General features: G+C 39.1%; 1 protein-coding gene across 32 annotated transcripts in view; it reads right to left on the bottom strand.

Annotated features, from left to right (window-relative positions):
• Positions 1–15131, bottom strand: part of Nrcam (neuronal cell adhesion molecule) — a 261656-nt gene that overhangs the window by 117600 nt on the left and 128925 nt on the right. For 31 of the 32 annotated variants that reach the window (XM_029484544.1, XM_029484542.1, XM_029484541.1 and 28 more), the window contains one exon: positions 12733–12789. The exons of the other annotated variant lie outside the window; for it this stretch is intronic. The gene's annotated coding sequence lies outside the window, so the exon portion shown is untranslated. The remainder of the gene's footprint in view (positions 1–12732; positions 12790–15131) is intronic. 32 annotated transcript variants of the gene reach the window in all.

Genomic DNA, 15131 nt, shown 5'->3' with positions numbered 1-15131 from the left:
GCCACTTGGAGGATAACATGAGATAAAATACACAGTGTACTTAGAACGTGTAGTACACAATAAGCCTTAAAAAACTCTGACTATTATTATTGCAATATTAAAGTCAATTTTAAAATTCCCCGGGAATATGTAATTCCACTACAAACATATCATTGCCTACACACAAATTTAAATCTTCCCCAAACTTCCGTTAACATAGTTTTGGGAATAGACTAAAAGTAAAAAGAAAGAAGAGGTATATTAAAAACAACCACTTAGGGAATAGTTTTATTATTTCTAACTGCTATTGTAACACTATGGCAATTTCCCCTTATTAAATATTAAAGAAGGGCCATCACCACCGGGAAGAAATTAAAATATATTATATGAAATTAAACTAATTTGTCTTTATGGAATATAGTGCTAGAAGATCCCAGATGGTAGATGGTATTTTTATAATAAACATCTGTTTTCTTAAAAGGATCATTACATCACACATATGTCAACAAAACAGAGAATAAGGCCAATGCATCCTGGATGGATTGAGACCTCTAAAGGAAACACACTCCTTCACATAGTGTTAAAGGGACACACTGAAATGATTAAGCCCATTGAACACGCCTGAAAAGAATGGTAAATACTGAGTTTTGTGGTGCACACTGGTCAGGAAGAAATATAAGAAAAACAAAGTAACTGGAAACATAGCACATCCCACTCTATAATCTAGAATTTCTCCATTTCCCCTACTTTTCTTGAATATTAATTAGGGTATTGACTTAGAGGCATTAGATACTTTCTGTGTCAAGAGAGTTCAGGTTTGGGAAAAAATAATTTTAAGCTCATATTTTCAACCAAAATACAATCAACTCAATTACAAAAAGCCTGTTCTGGTTTTGTTGTTGTTGTTTTTTTTTTGTTGTTGTTGTTGTTTTGTTTTTTGTCTTTTAGAAAAAGAAACATGATTTTATTTTATATTTTTCTAAAAATTTTTCTTATTAGACTATATAGAGTTAGACATTGCAGTTTTGGCTTCCCATTAAATTCTTTAAAGAATGAAAGGGAAACTGTACAAGATCCTCTATATTCTATAAGGAGAGGCGAAACTTTTAATTGCAAGGAAGTATATAAAACACAACAGAAGGAGACAGTGTGGTCTAGGTGAAAGGCAACACAGACTGCAGTGAGCGCACTATGTAATCTTAGGAACTGGACAATGGTCACAGGTGCTGGTGAGGTGGCTCAGCATGTCACAGCTAAAGCCCTGAAATCTGTGTTTTATTCCTGGCACCCATGTAAAGAAAAGAACCAGTTCCACAAAGCTGTCCTCTGACTTCCACATTTGTGCCATAACATACTGGCACCCACCTACCCAAAGCACATCACACACACACACAGAGAGAGAGAGAGAGAGAGAGAGAATAACAGTACATAAAATATTAAAAATGAAGTCCTATATACACTCACAAACACCTCCCATTCTGTTTATCAAGCAGGTGGCTAATGACAAATTATAAGAGCAATTAATTACAGATGTCAAAGCGCTCCCTGTGTTAGCCAGATGCAGAACAATACCAAATAACATGCGGAAAGCAAGTGACAAAGTGGTTCCCTCCAACAGAAAGCATTCACAGAAACTAAAAAAGCATTAACGAAATTCACCAACAAACTGGGCAGGTCACTACAGTGACTTTTAGGACAGGATAAATCAATGAAAATGTGACACTAGGGCCATGTAAAGTGATGGATATCAGCAGCGTGTGGATGGAATGATCTGGATGGAAGCAGGCAGGGTGTGCCCATTGATGGATTGTGCATGGGACAAATAAAAGGCACCTCAAGTCAGATTGGGTGTTTATTCCACATTTTTTTCCTTATTCCATATAAATAAAAACTAGACGGGAAATCACAGAATTTTCTGTTTGGGGGGAATATGACAATTTTTCACTTGGACAGGTAAATAGAAAATGAATGAACAACAGCATAAGTGTGATTATGAAACACTCCAGAGTCCACAATGAAAAATTGATGAATATAATATGTTATTTTGGCACTTAAATTTATGACCGGGTGCATTTGTGATGCTGGGCTTTGACTAGGAGAGGGTGTGACTCCCCTCTGCCCTCAGTGTGTTGCTCTAGGGTAGGAGTTTTAAGACTTGGGATTCATCTTCATGCGTGCCCTGGAAATGTCTTTCATCTTAACAACTCTGAAAGAATTATTAAGATGGAAATGTTTCACAGAAATACCACTTCAATAATTTGACCATGTCTGACTAAGTACCCTCTCCAAACAGAGAGCACAAAGCAAAGAGTGGAGGAGAGAGAGTGCTGCATCTTCTGTCTGTTCGACTCTACCTGAACTGGTTCTAAAGAGATATTGTCACAGTCTTGCTTCAAGACATGTTCCCTCTGGTAGTAGGAATGCTGTGCTCTGGTTCCCACTATCCTTGATTTTGGTAAATATAATTTTTTTTATTCATATGACTCTTCATTTAAAAAAAAAAGTCATTTGGTCTGAGTGACTCCCATCTAGGTCATTTCATTAATAACAATTTTTAAAGGCCACTTTTCTCATTTCTACAATCAGATTTTCTCTTGGGGATGATTGATGACATCCATTCTCTTCACATGGGGTCCCTGAAAAATCACATTTAAAAACACATACCACTTCAGGGGACATGGTTCCATGAATTCCAGAAGGCAGAGATGTCCCAACTAGCATTCCATTATCCCTACATTTACTCCTAGATTTACTTATGTATTTATTTATGAGTGATATTGGTGGTTGTCTGCTCTTTCTAATTTTTTTCCTCTGGACTACATTTGGAACCCTGGTTTCCATACTTCAAATCTAGTCAAAAAGCCTGGAAAGTTCCTACAACCTAGGTATCCCCATCCATTGAACTCTGAGCATTTTAGCTTCTACCACACTTCTTCAACACTATTCTATGATTTCATTTCATGTACACACGTATGTGAGCAGTAGAACTGTGCATATGTAACTGGGCAATGCAAGTAGCCAAAGGCAAGTGCCACATCTGTCTGTTTGTACTCCCAACAGCTCCCCTTATTCCCTCTGTAGTATATAAGAAGCAATCAATAATGTCTATTAATAAAAATGGCTGTGGAATAGGCATTAGATATAGGGTCCATATGTGAGGGTTTAATTTTTATTGTAGAAGTGCACATAACTTCACAATAAATTTTGATTTTCTCTTAACAAAATTATTAATGGGTTGACCTAACTCTATGTGCAATGGTTGTTTCACTCATCCAGTGATTATTGAACAAGCTATTTGAAAGAGGAAAACCATTTGACTCTCAGCTGAAGGAAACCTCCTTTGTAAAAAGACTGTATTTGGTTATTTGCCCTTCCTGGTGAGGGTTTGCATATGTCCTAAGTATTGAATTCCTTCACAGGTGAACACAAAGGCACTACAGTAATTAACTGTATAGAATTAACAAGTACATTATAATGTAGTGATTTGAAATCTATTCTCTCACTGAGACTGGCGATTGATTCAAGGAAGGAAAATTCGAGCATCCAAAGGTTCTCAGAAAAATGAAAATGGCTATCAATTTATCACAAAGCTGTTCTTTGTAGCCATCAACCATCAAGAGAAAATGAGAAAATTGTGAGAGGAAGTTGGAGGGGAGTTTTGCACAGAAGTTTTGCATAGAGAGCAACTAGTTATTTACATTCAACTGCTACTTACAAAGCATGAACGAGGTGCTCAGAGTGGGTCAAAGGACTAGGATGGGTTTACATTTTCTACTATATGGCAAAATTCTATCTTCCAGAGCATATAATAGTTGAATAATTAACTATTTTACATGCCGAATCAACTTGAAGTCTGCTTGTATCGATGCAGAGTTGTAGCTGTTTTCTCTTCAAAGGGGGAAATGGACTATTACATAATAAAGAAATGTTCTATAGAACACTTGGAGCTTAGTTATAGTTTCCAGGTCATTGCAAGCATTTAAATGTGGTAGGTTTGTCTGGTTATATTTGTCAATTTTCTTCTCCTTTTTAGGCCCCAGGGAACAAAACTGTTTAGGAAAGTACATTTGCTCTTGGCTACATCTTCTATGTGCTTTTTGACTAAATACATAAATAAAAATAGATATTTCTGGAAACCTTTTCCCTGTTCCTCTTTAGGTTGGAGAGTCCTGTGCTGTTTGTTTGTTTGTTTGTTTGTTTGTTTGTTTGTTTTACATAACATGCTCTGTGGCCTCCCCTTCCCTAAGCCAACAGCTCTGTCAACAAGTTTTGAGTTAAGTACTGTACTAGAAGCTTCACAGAAAAATGAAGTAATCATGTGCACTGTCTCCCTTTGTCTAAACCCATCAATTCCTGTGGAATTTTAGCAAACCAAGAAGATGCGTGCCTAATTGCTATGTGAATTCCCTGATATAGTTACATTGCTGTACTCTCTTTTAAGCATTTCATCCACTAAGGTTTTTTTAAAAAACTCCTGGCTACTTTTACCAGATGTCCTCCATGTTAACTGTATGATAGAAGCATCTATTTTTTGCACCTGGAGTTCCAAAGAGAGGCTTATGAAAGTGTCATAGTTAGGGTTTCATTTGCTGTCTAGAAACAATATGACCAAAAAACAAATTGGGGAGGAAAGAGTTAATTTGGCTTACACATCTTAGTCCATCACTAAAGGAGGTCTGGATAGGCACCCAAACATGGCAGGAACCTGAAATTACAAGCTAATGCAGAGGCCATGGAGGGTGCTGCTTACAGGTTTGCTCAACCTGGTTTCTTAGAGGTCCCAGGATCACCTGTGGCTCCACTCAAGATTGGCTGAGCCCTCTCACACCAATCACAAATTTAGAAAACCAGCCTCTAGGCTTGATCACAGCCCCATCTTACGAAGGCATTTTTTTTTTTTCTCTTGAGGCTCCCTCCTCTCGGATGACACTACCTTGAGTTGAGTTGACATAAAAATTAGCCAGCACAGCAAGAAAACACCACAGGAATAAATCAACACGTTATGTTCCTTCCCATGTCCTTAAGTATGCTTGTGAGACAGAGAATGGACATATTGAGATATCTTAAAACAGTACATTTTAAATGCACGTCATCAAATAACACAAGTTGTATAGTCTAAGAACTTCCAAAGTAGACTTTTAGGTGGTTTTGCGCTGATATCTACAGATAGAATAAAGTCTCCTCTTAGCCTTCGGAATACCAAACTGCCATTCTTTACCATTAATGCCAAGACCTAAATGAGGTACATATTCATGACTGTTGCTTCTCTATAATGGTTTCACACAGCAATATTCCACACAAACTCACTTTTGTTCAGGGTGAATTTCTTTGTTCTGTTTTAGGCCATGCAAAAGCAGTCTATCTGAGTAGCATGGATGATTTCCTCTGTTACAATACCACACATTTGGAGAATATCACACACACACACACACACACACACACACACACCCAGAGAACTGGGCCATTTCTTCCATGCCCTGTTTTTCTTTGACCCATTTTCAAACAGGGTGCTTTGATTCTTTTAGCACCTCTGCTAAATGATCGGAAAATACTCAAAGTAGCAATAACATTCTTATGTCCTGAAGAGAGACCAAGCAAACTAAACAAAGTCTGATTTATCCTTTAACAAGCAGGGCAGAGCCACATTCAGATGAGGATTTTTGGAAACAGTATGAGACAGTATGTTTTAATGAGGATTTAGTATACAGCAAAAGAATTCCCAACCCTATGGGAATAACTTAGAAACGGAATTACCCTGGACCCGGGCTGGGCCCAGGGAAGAGTAAGTTTCCAATGGAGACACAGGCCTGTTTACACATCTTTCTTATCATTCCAGTGCAAGTTTCTCCATAAGACTATTTCCAACATTTTTCTCCCTATAAAAAGTTTGAAAAGAACAAAAATGAAATGCAGGACAGGAGTATCCAGAGGGCGGCAAATGCCACCAGGAGTTTGAAGATTGGGAGAGCTTCTCCCTGTGAACTTCAAAGTTTATGGATTTCCTACTACTAGACCAGAGTGAAAATGTTCCAAAAATGCATTTTAATATTATAAAGGTTTAATTTATGAGGGTGCTGGTGGTGTGATATAAACACACAGAAGACCTATGTGCAAATGAACCCGCATGAAGGCAGCAGCCAGTGAGGAGGCTCATTGGCCACACCTCAGCTGCAGCAGCAGCTTATGGAGGCATCTGAGGAACACATTAATCAACACATTCAAGGAATGCATTAATCAACATGGCTATGAAGGCTGCCATGCCCTTTTGTTTAACTGTAGCATGCTAAATACCACAGAGCATCAATCTGAATGTGAATTTCCACCCTGCTGCAGAAAACAAAACCCTTCTCAACATTGGCTCTATGTACCATATCCTACTCCTCTCTCTGAATGGAAAGCATTCTCTCCCGTGTTTCTAGGAGTTTATAGACTTGCTTGCCACAACACTCGACCAGAAACAAAGACTCTTTACATAACGGCTATGTTAGACAAAAGCTGTAGAACTGTCTTCTGCAGATATGAAAACTTGAATCCGTCCAAGGGAGGTTTTTTTTTTTCCTTTGCCTTACAAAATGAATGCTGTCACGAAAGGCAAAATAAAACAAAACCCGGCAAAGGAAAACATAATGAATAGGAGAGGGAAGCATCTATTTGTGTATGCAGTCAGTTGTGACAGCAACATACTGTATTACCAGCAGGGGCCTAGGCCTGGTCTCCTGCTCCACACTGGGCTTCATTTTCCTCCTGGGTAGTTCCCTAGATAACCCTCTTGTCAGGATTCAACACCCTCCAAAAGCAGCCAGGGATGAAATGTCCAGATGCTGGAAGGGAAGGACATAATAACACCCTCCCAGCACCTCAGTATCTGTGCCTCTGTGCCTCAAATACACACAGATCTGAACACGGGAGGCTTGAAACATCCCTGCCAGGTGTCTCTCATACCTCTCAATTATTAAAGTTCACTAAAGGATGGTTTGCAGTATGTGAATAAGAGGTATAATTTGTTATTTATTATTATAATTTGAAATAAAGTTTCTTGTACAGGCTAAGTTATTTTAATAGAGTTTACATCTACTAAGAATGAGGACTACATCTGGGTGGCTTCCACCAGTATGGTATACTTTTGCAGTCATTAAAATGTCTTGCAGGTCACTAAAGTATCCTGAAAAGACTATGGGGGTAATCATCTCATCACTAGCTCTAATTCTGGGGACCCTAGAAAACATTTTAAAGCTGTAAGCCAGAAGTACATCAGGAAAAACAAATCTGATCCAGTTGGTGTCTGCCATGAGTTCATTGCAAAGGTCACTGAATCAACCATGTACAGAAAAGTGTGTCACATAATCATCTTCTTCCAATTGCAAAGCAGATATTTCTCTCTACAAGGCTACAGAAAGAGGAGTTAGAGGGATTCATGCATGTTGAAGAATTTGTAGCCTCATAACAGTGATCGTTATTGGTAAAAAGCTGTAATTCCATCTTTCTCTTCCAGTCAGTCACCATCGCATCAGCATGGGTCCAGCTCGCACCCAAGACAAATGCTGGTGTCTTTCTTGAGACACCTTCCAAATATACTTTCCCAGCTCTCAGAAATGGTCAGAAAGAAGTAATGGAATAGGGGTAGGGCAGGCTGTCCAGGGGGGGGGGGGAACGTGGTGATTCCCAGAAGATTCATGAAGACAGAAGGCAGGGGAGGAAAGGGATGCAATTAATAAAGGTGTCTCAATTACCGATGCCACTCCAGAGATAAGTCTCAGAAAATGTATTAGGATTCAGCCTCCCTACAGAAATGCTGTGCATGAAGTTTAATATAATTCTATATAACTTCAAGACACATAGCGCTGCTTAGACTTCACACAGAAATGAACCAAGGGATTGATGGGGAAGGAGGCTTCAGTGACGAGAGGAATGGTAGAGTAGGGCTAGGAGGGGGTTGGGAAATGGATAACTAAGAGAACCACATGGAAACTACCATTTTATAAGATTCCTAAAAGTAATCTCATATAAAATGTTTAACTGGACGGGGCTAGGAAGACGGCTCAGTGGTTGAGTGTACTTGTTCTCAAAGAGGACCCGTGTCCAGTCCCAGAACTCACAACCACCATTAACACCAATTCCAGTTTTAAGGATCTGGCAAACTCTTCTGACTTCCATGGTCACCAGACATGCATGTGGCACACACACACATACACACACAGACACACACAGACACACACACACTCACACACATACACATACACACACATACACACACACAGACACACACACACACACACACACACACACACGCTTCACGCTTCACACTTCACAGGGAGAAGCTCTCCCAATCTTCAAACTCCTGGTGGCATTTACCGCCCTTTGGATGCTCCTGTCCTGCATTTCATTTTTGTTCTTTTCAAACTTTTTATAGAGAGAAAAATATTGGAGAGACTTGACTGGAATGATAAGAAAGATGTGTAAACAGGCCTGTGTCTCCATTGGAAACTCACTCTTCCCTGGGCCCAGCCAGGGGCCAGGACAATTCCATTTCTAAGTTATTCCCATAGGGTTGGGAATTCTTTTGCTGTATACTGAGTCCTTATTAAATCATATTATCCCATATATATCTGTGTGTGTGTGTGTCTGTCTGTCTGTCTGTCTGTGTTTAAGAAGAAACACTCATAGACATAAAATAAGTCAATTTTTAAAAATTTAATTGGAATTCCCCTACACAGGTGATAATATTCCTCCTAGAAGCTGTACGTTGTCATGGAGAAATCCCAGTGCCAGGTGCAATATACCACCCCTCTAGCTGTTGGTCAGCATTATCCCAGAGACCTTGCAAAATAGCGTAAACTGTTGGCATTTGTTCTTGGTTCCCCACCAGAACTTAATAGTTGACTCTATTGCTGAAGACAGCATACCCTTGGGTCCCAGGACATGAAAAAAATCAGTGGAAATGATCAAGAACCTTCCTCCCCTCTGACTAGCTTTCCTGATATTGAAAGGTGCTATGTAAGCTTATAGGAAGAAAAATCATCATTTTTACCAGCTTTAAAGTCTATGAAGTAAAGTACACCTGTGCAGCAACATATGGTCACTGGTACAATAGTAACATAAATCTTATAGGAGTGACCAATAGCTTTCTGATGGTATATAAGCGCTAACTCACAGGAGGAAATGCATTCCTGAAACTGTAAATTGGGTGACAAAAGATGATGGTGATGATGATGATGGAGAGCTTATACATCCTGGAGGTGAACCTATTACTATCATTTTGCTAAATGAATACAGTATCAAACTACCCTTTAAATTTATATCTCTATATCGACAGAGTAGTGCAGCTCTCACTACACTAGGAGAAGTTTCTCAGTGTAGTAGACAGTGGTTAACTCAGAAACTCACAATTGGTCAAAGAGTAGAAAAGAAGTGTCAGTGGAATGCTACACACACACACACACACACACACACACACCATCATCATCATCATCATCCTTCCCCCCACAACTTAAGAGACCATGGCAGAAGATGAGAAAGATCATAAGAGCCAGAGGTCAGGGAAGACTAGAGCAAAAGACAGTTGCACTTATGAACTTAGTAAGAGTTGTTGCCAGCCACAGGATCAGTCACTATTGTTGTTGTCACTATTGTTGTTGCCAGTCACTATTCCAGCATGGACTGAGGAACGGACTCATGAGCAACATCCTAGCTGAGATGCCATTGATGGGCCACGGGTTCTAAAGGAGGAAGACTCGGTTTTTATTAAAGGTATAGCATCTAATAGGTCAACTATGCTCCAGTGGATGCCCCAAGAGTATATCGTCATCACAAATAAGACTGTGGGTTACTGTTTTAAAAGAGGACACAGTTAGGAGTAGGTGGGAAAGTGAAGATTAATCTTAGAGGAGTGAAAAGGAGGAATGAGAGGTGATTATGATCAAAATACATTGTTAACATTCTCAAATAAATAATAAACATTAATGTATATGCATATATAATATGTATTCATTTACTGAAAAATGGACAAGAAAAGCTGGGGAATACTCGGGATGGAAGAACAGAATATTACTCATTGCAATCATCGGGCTTTCAAGGAAGACTTCCTGTGTGGAGAGCAGCTCATCTGGGAGATGCTCGCTGTGACCACCATAGAGGCAGAACTCACATGCAATACCTCAGGGATGCTGTCACTTAGTTAGTTGAAATCTAGATCTTGCCCTCTCAATACATCTGGTTAAGAGAGGATGAGTAACCACAAGGAAAAGGTGGTGTGGTTTTTTCTGTTACTAAATATCAGGTAAATTCAACTGGTATAAAATAATAAAGATACTTAGACCTCTGTTTTTGTTTTTAATAAATTCTAGGATTCTCAGAATTACTGAATTATCCATGAGCTTTCCACCTCCAGTTTTGTGAGACCATATTTCTTTTTGTGGACAGTTTGTGCTTCCTGACTTTGATTTGTATCTAATAACATGGGATAAACTTCTCAGCTTTAGAAAGATTACCTCATTGTTAGGTAATATTAAACTTATGTTCCTATTCAGGTTTTCCATTAAGATAGTTGTCTCCATTTACAAATCAACTGAAGTATAAAATCAGATTTCCCTTTCAGTTTATTACCCACTGAAAATATGAGTACCATTCTCCTATGATGAACAAACAACTGAATCTCACAAGGCCAAATGAAGAAACAACTTTCAAGTCATCAACAAACAATTCCAATCGCCTTTTAGACTGCTAGAGTTTTCCTTTTTCACTGCCTGCCAAGTGTGACCAGTCTTTAAAATGTGTGCACTCCCTCCCATGCAGTAACATAGCCATAGTGGAAACTAGTTTAAGGGTGTGATTTCAGGGATGTTCCTGCTCTTCACATTAAATAGTGCATTAAAGAAATTCCACCATTTGAGCCTTTCTTTCAAATAAGAGAACACTTACACGTTAGGGTAAATGATAAGTCTGATTATATTCAACATGAGACACAAAGAGACAGGAAAGATCTGGGAGGGATATTGGCTTCCCAAACAGTCCACAATTCTGGCATCTCACATCTTTCAGATACTACAACACATTAACAACTGTGGGAATCTCAACTGAAAATTAAGTTGCTGTAATGCCTGCCCTCCTCTCCCCCCACAACTTTCTTAGTCTAATGTCAGAGGCAATGGCTAAATAGCCTGGGGACATTCTGAACACAAGCATGCTTTAGAATTTCGGAAAGTTTCAGCATGTCTTTGTGAGGCCAGGGACAAAAATTGGGAAGATTCTCTGTGTTCGGTTTTTGGCCAGATGAGTCCATTCACAAAGACAAAAATGAGATATTTCATCAGCTCTAGCAGCCTGCCAAGAGAAAGTTCTCATTAGTCACTTAAAAGGCTAGCCAAACAGATCAGCAAGTATGTATTTGGAAAGGTGAAATTCAGCCTTTTCACTTCCTTCTCTGGAAGACAAGAGATTCTTAAAACCAACTATCTTTTTAAACAACAAGAAAGAGAAAATATCATATCCTGCCAAGAAAATCCCCTTAGAGCTATGCCACAATATCTCAGTAATTGGGAAAGCACTCGGGTTGTGTTAAAACACTGCATCCTTCCAGTACAACCTCGAGTGACCCTCGGGATCGCTTGACACACCTTGCCTTCTGGTGCAATCCTCAGTCACTAGAACTACAACCTAAAAATAATCACTTGCCTTTACTCTTCTCTCTCTGTGTCTCCTAGCAAACACGCTACAGACTATTTACAGAAGGCTAGATATTATCACAGGCAATATTAAATTCTACATCACTGATTTTGGGGGTCTCTGATGGTATTTTAGAATACTACAAGAATCCATCACATGAAATCAGTTTCCAGACAACACAATGATAACAAATTCAGGTGGAGGCATGAATCATTTCCTCTTAATTACAAAATGACATCTCAATAGATCAACTCTTCTCAAGAACAATGGGCAAAACATGCTGGAAGGATTTTGCTCCCTCAAAATCTTGCATGCAATCTTCTTAATTAAACTCCATGAGAATTCATTTGTTTAATTAAACCTATGAAGTACAGAAGCAGACATCTGAACAATGGGGGCCTTATAGTTCTTTAAGAGAGCTCTTGTTGGTTGAGATCTAGTTCTCTGAACTATGTTCCTGATTTCTACTTAAGATATTTTTCACCAAGTGAAATAGACTACAATAGGTGGCCTTTCAGAAGGCCACCCAGGCCAAGCATGGTCTGTTCTGGAGTTGGTAATCCTACTTGACACAAATGGAGTGGGATGTGAAGTTTGAAGAGTGGGAAACAGGGGATAGGAAAGGACTTGCCAGACAGAAGACATACATTTAAACTCTCAGAACTGACCTTTCCCTTATTTGAGATGCAAGAAAAACAGGATGCCATATCTTCAGATTTTTGATATTTGTTCACATGTAATAGGAATGATTTTTAACCTTCAGTTACTTCAGAATTTTTTTTTATGAACAGTGCTATTTTCTGTGATTAAAGAGAAATGTTTGAATAAAGCGCAAACATTACTTCCACACAATGACGAGAGAGCAAGGCTAGGTCCTTCTCTGTGAATTTGATCTACTCTCTTTGACAAGTGAGATGATAAATGTCTCTGCATTTGTATTTTCCCTTCCTGTCTTCTGTCATGCTCTCTGATGAAAAGTATCAGACATGATGCTAATGTTATACAATCACATATTTTATGGTATAATTCACTTTACAATCTTAAATATTATTTTAAAAATGCACATCCTACCATTGAAGTAGGTCTTCTTACCTGAAGAAGTGATATTTCGTTTTAATTCCTTAAGCCAAAGGTTTTCTTAGCATTGCTCTGTGAATAGAAAAGTGGGGGGTGAGGGGAATGTTAATAAGACATCAGTTCCCATCAATCACAGTAGATTGCCAATAAGTTAACAGAGTCCCTGATGGGACACACAATCGCAGAGAGAGCCCTACGAGGAAGACAAATTATGAATACATTTGCCAAAACATCTCTCTGTTGGTTTCTATCAAAAGTGACACCAGGGAGGTGACTAGGGTGACTATACATCACATTAATGGATCTAACCTGAAGAGTCAGTCTGAATCCAATTTGGAGCTAGAGGATTGTTTAGACAGATGAAGAAATACAGACAGTTGGGCAGATAGACAGACAGACAGACAGATAGACAGAGTGGATAAAATACTTTCAGGCTGTATGCTTTTGATTGGTAGTTAGCTTTTCTATTTAGGAACATAGGAAGTCTTTTGCCTATATTTGTATGTCCTACCTCTCAGTGAGGATCATCATGAGCTGAGGAAAACAGCTAAAAATTGAGGGGAAAAAAATCACACCTATACCAATGCAAAACCTCTGTCACAGGCAGCTCCTGACTCTCTGGTCCACAACTCCTCTCTTCTGTAAACCTCAGCATTTCCTAAGCAAATATACCAGAGAAGAGTTAGCCAGGAAAGGACGCCCTGGATGAGAAACAGAGCAATCACACTGAGCACATCACAACTCAGCCTTCAGACAAGCAATTGAATGCCACCCAAGGATTCCTAAGGGAGCATTTGTATCTTTTTGGACTTGGTATTTTTGAAAACAGAACTCGCACTATCGACCACTGAAAACATCTTTCAGAGAAGAGAAACAAGTATCAATTCAGCCACCCTGGGCTGCAGTCAAATGTTAGGACATCATGAATCTCAAAATTACTCCAGAAATGAAGTAAAAAGAGCATTGCAGTGAGTTCAACTGCTTCGGTTTATGCATGGCTTATGAAATTTTATGTCTTAAATTTAAGGAAATTCTTTACCTCACACGTAAAGCTATTTTGATTTTCTTTGCATTTAATGCATTATTATCTTATCAGGGCAAAACCTTAGTATTCTGAAAGTCAGTGTTTCTTGGAATAAAACACAGCTTGAAAGTAATAAACATTTTTCCCTTAATATATGATAACTACATAGAAAAAGAACTTCTAATGGTATGTTGGAGAGAGTCTATACAAATTTTGAAGCTCTGACTTTAGTTAACAGCTCAATAGATACACTTGAACAACATGTATATTGCAATGCTTATACATCTAATATAAAATAAATAAGTGAATAAAGCATAAATCAGACACTCCTACTAGAAATTTCAATTCACTTGCTGATTGGGGCCACAGCTAGAAATATCAGAAGCCTCTACAAAAGACAGTATTAGAGAATATTGTGAGCTTTCAGACACAGGTATATCTCATTCTACAGGATGACTTTCCACTGGAAGACCACTGACTAGAACCTTAAAGATGAATGAGAAAAGCATTCTGCGTAGAAAGACCATTAGGTACAAAGTAAGTAGCAAGGGCAAAGTGTGGAGAGTCTACCAACAGAGCAGTGAAACCCCAGGAATAACGAAGAGGATGGCGAGGTGGAACCTCAGACACCTTCAGGCTGTACCTAAAAACTGGGGAGTTAAGCAATGAAAGATGTGTCGATGAAAGTAAGGGTGTTGTTGTTTTCATTGTTTTGTTGTGGTGGTGTTTTTGCTTTGTTTTGTCTTTTTCAGATGTGCTACTCAACAGCCAATGAGATGATACTCTGGCCCAGACTCTGTCCATATAACAAGTTACACATCAATTCAGTGCAGGCCTGTAATCCCAGTATTTGGGAGGTTGAGGTAGGAGTTGTCAGAGAGTAGCAAAACCAAGACAGAATTAGAGGCAGTCAAGGGAAAAGGGTAAACTAAGTCAAAAGCTTCAGAAAGGCTTCATAAGTACCTATTCTGTGGATGCCAGCAAGAAGGATACAGCCTTGAGTGGGAGCTCCCCATGGCACTTACACATCCAGGCACTTACACTTTTAACACAGCTAGGGTTCAAAGCCTCTGAGGTTCCCCATGCCACCTCTGTGGACTAGGGTTGAGTCTCCATGGTTTCTATCACAAAGTCTTCCATAGATTTCCTGACAAGAGGCCTTTGCTCACAATATTTCACAGAGGTGTGAAAATGCTGCACTATATAGTCTAGGGGAGGAAATGGCTTTGAATAGAGGTTTTAGGTGTGATAAGAAAGGAATAAGAGGGTCAGGGAGGATGTAAGGGATGTGGAATAGTCGGAGGGTGGACCAAGAAAGGAATAAAATCTGGAGTAAGAAAGAGAGAGAGAGAGAGAGAGAGAGAGAGAGAGAGAGAGAGAGAGAGAGAGA

This window comes from Mus caroli, chromosome 12 (genome assembly GCF_900094665.2).
Source record: "Mus caroli chromosome 12, CAROLI_EIJ_v1.1, whole genome shotgun sequence".
NCBI lineage: Eukaryota > Metazoa > Chordata > Mammalia > Rodentia > Muridae > Mus > Mus caroli.
Note: the sequence above shows the minus strand (reverse complement) of the source record. Positions and strands in the feature narration are given on the sequence as shown.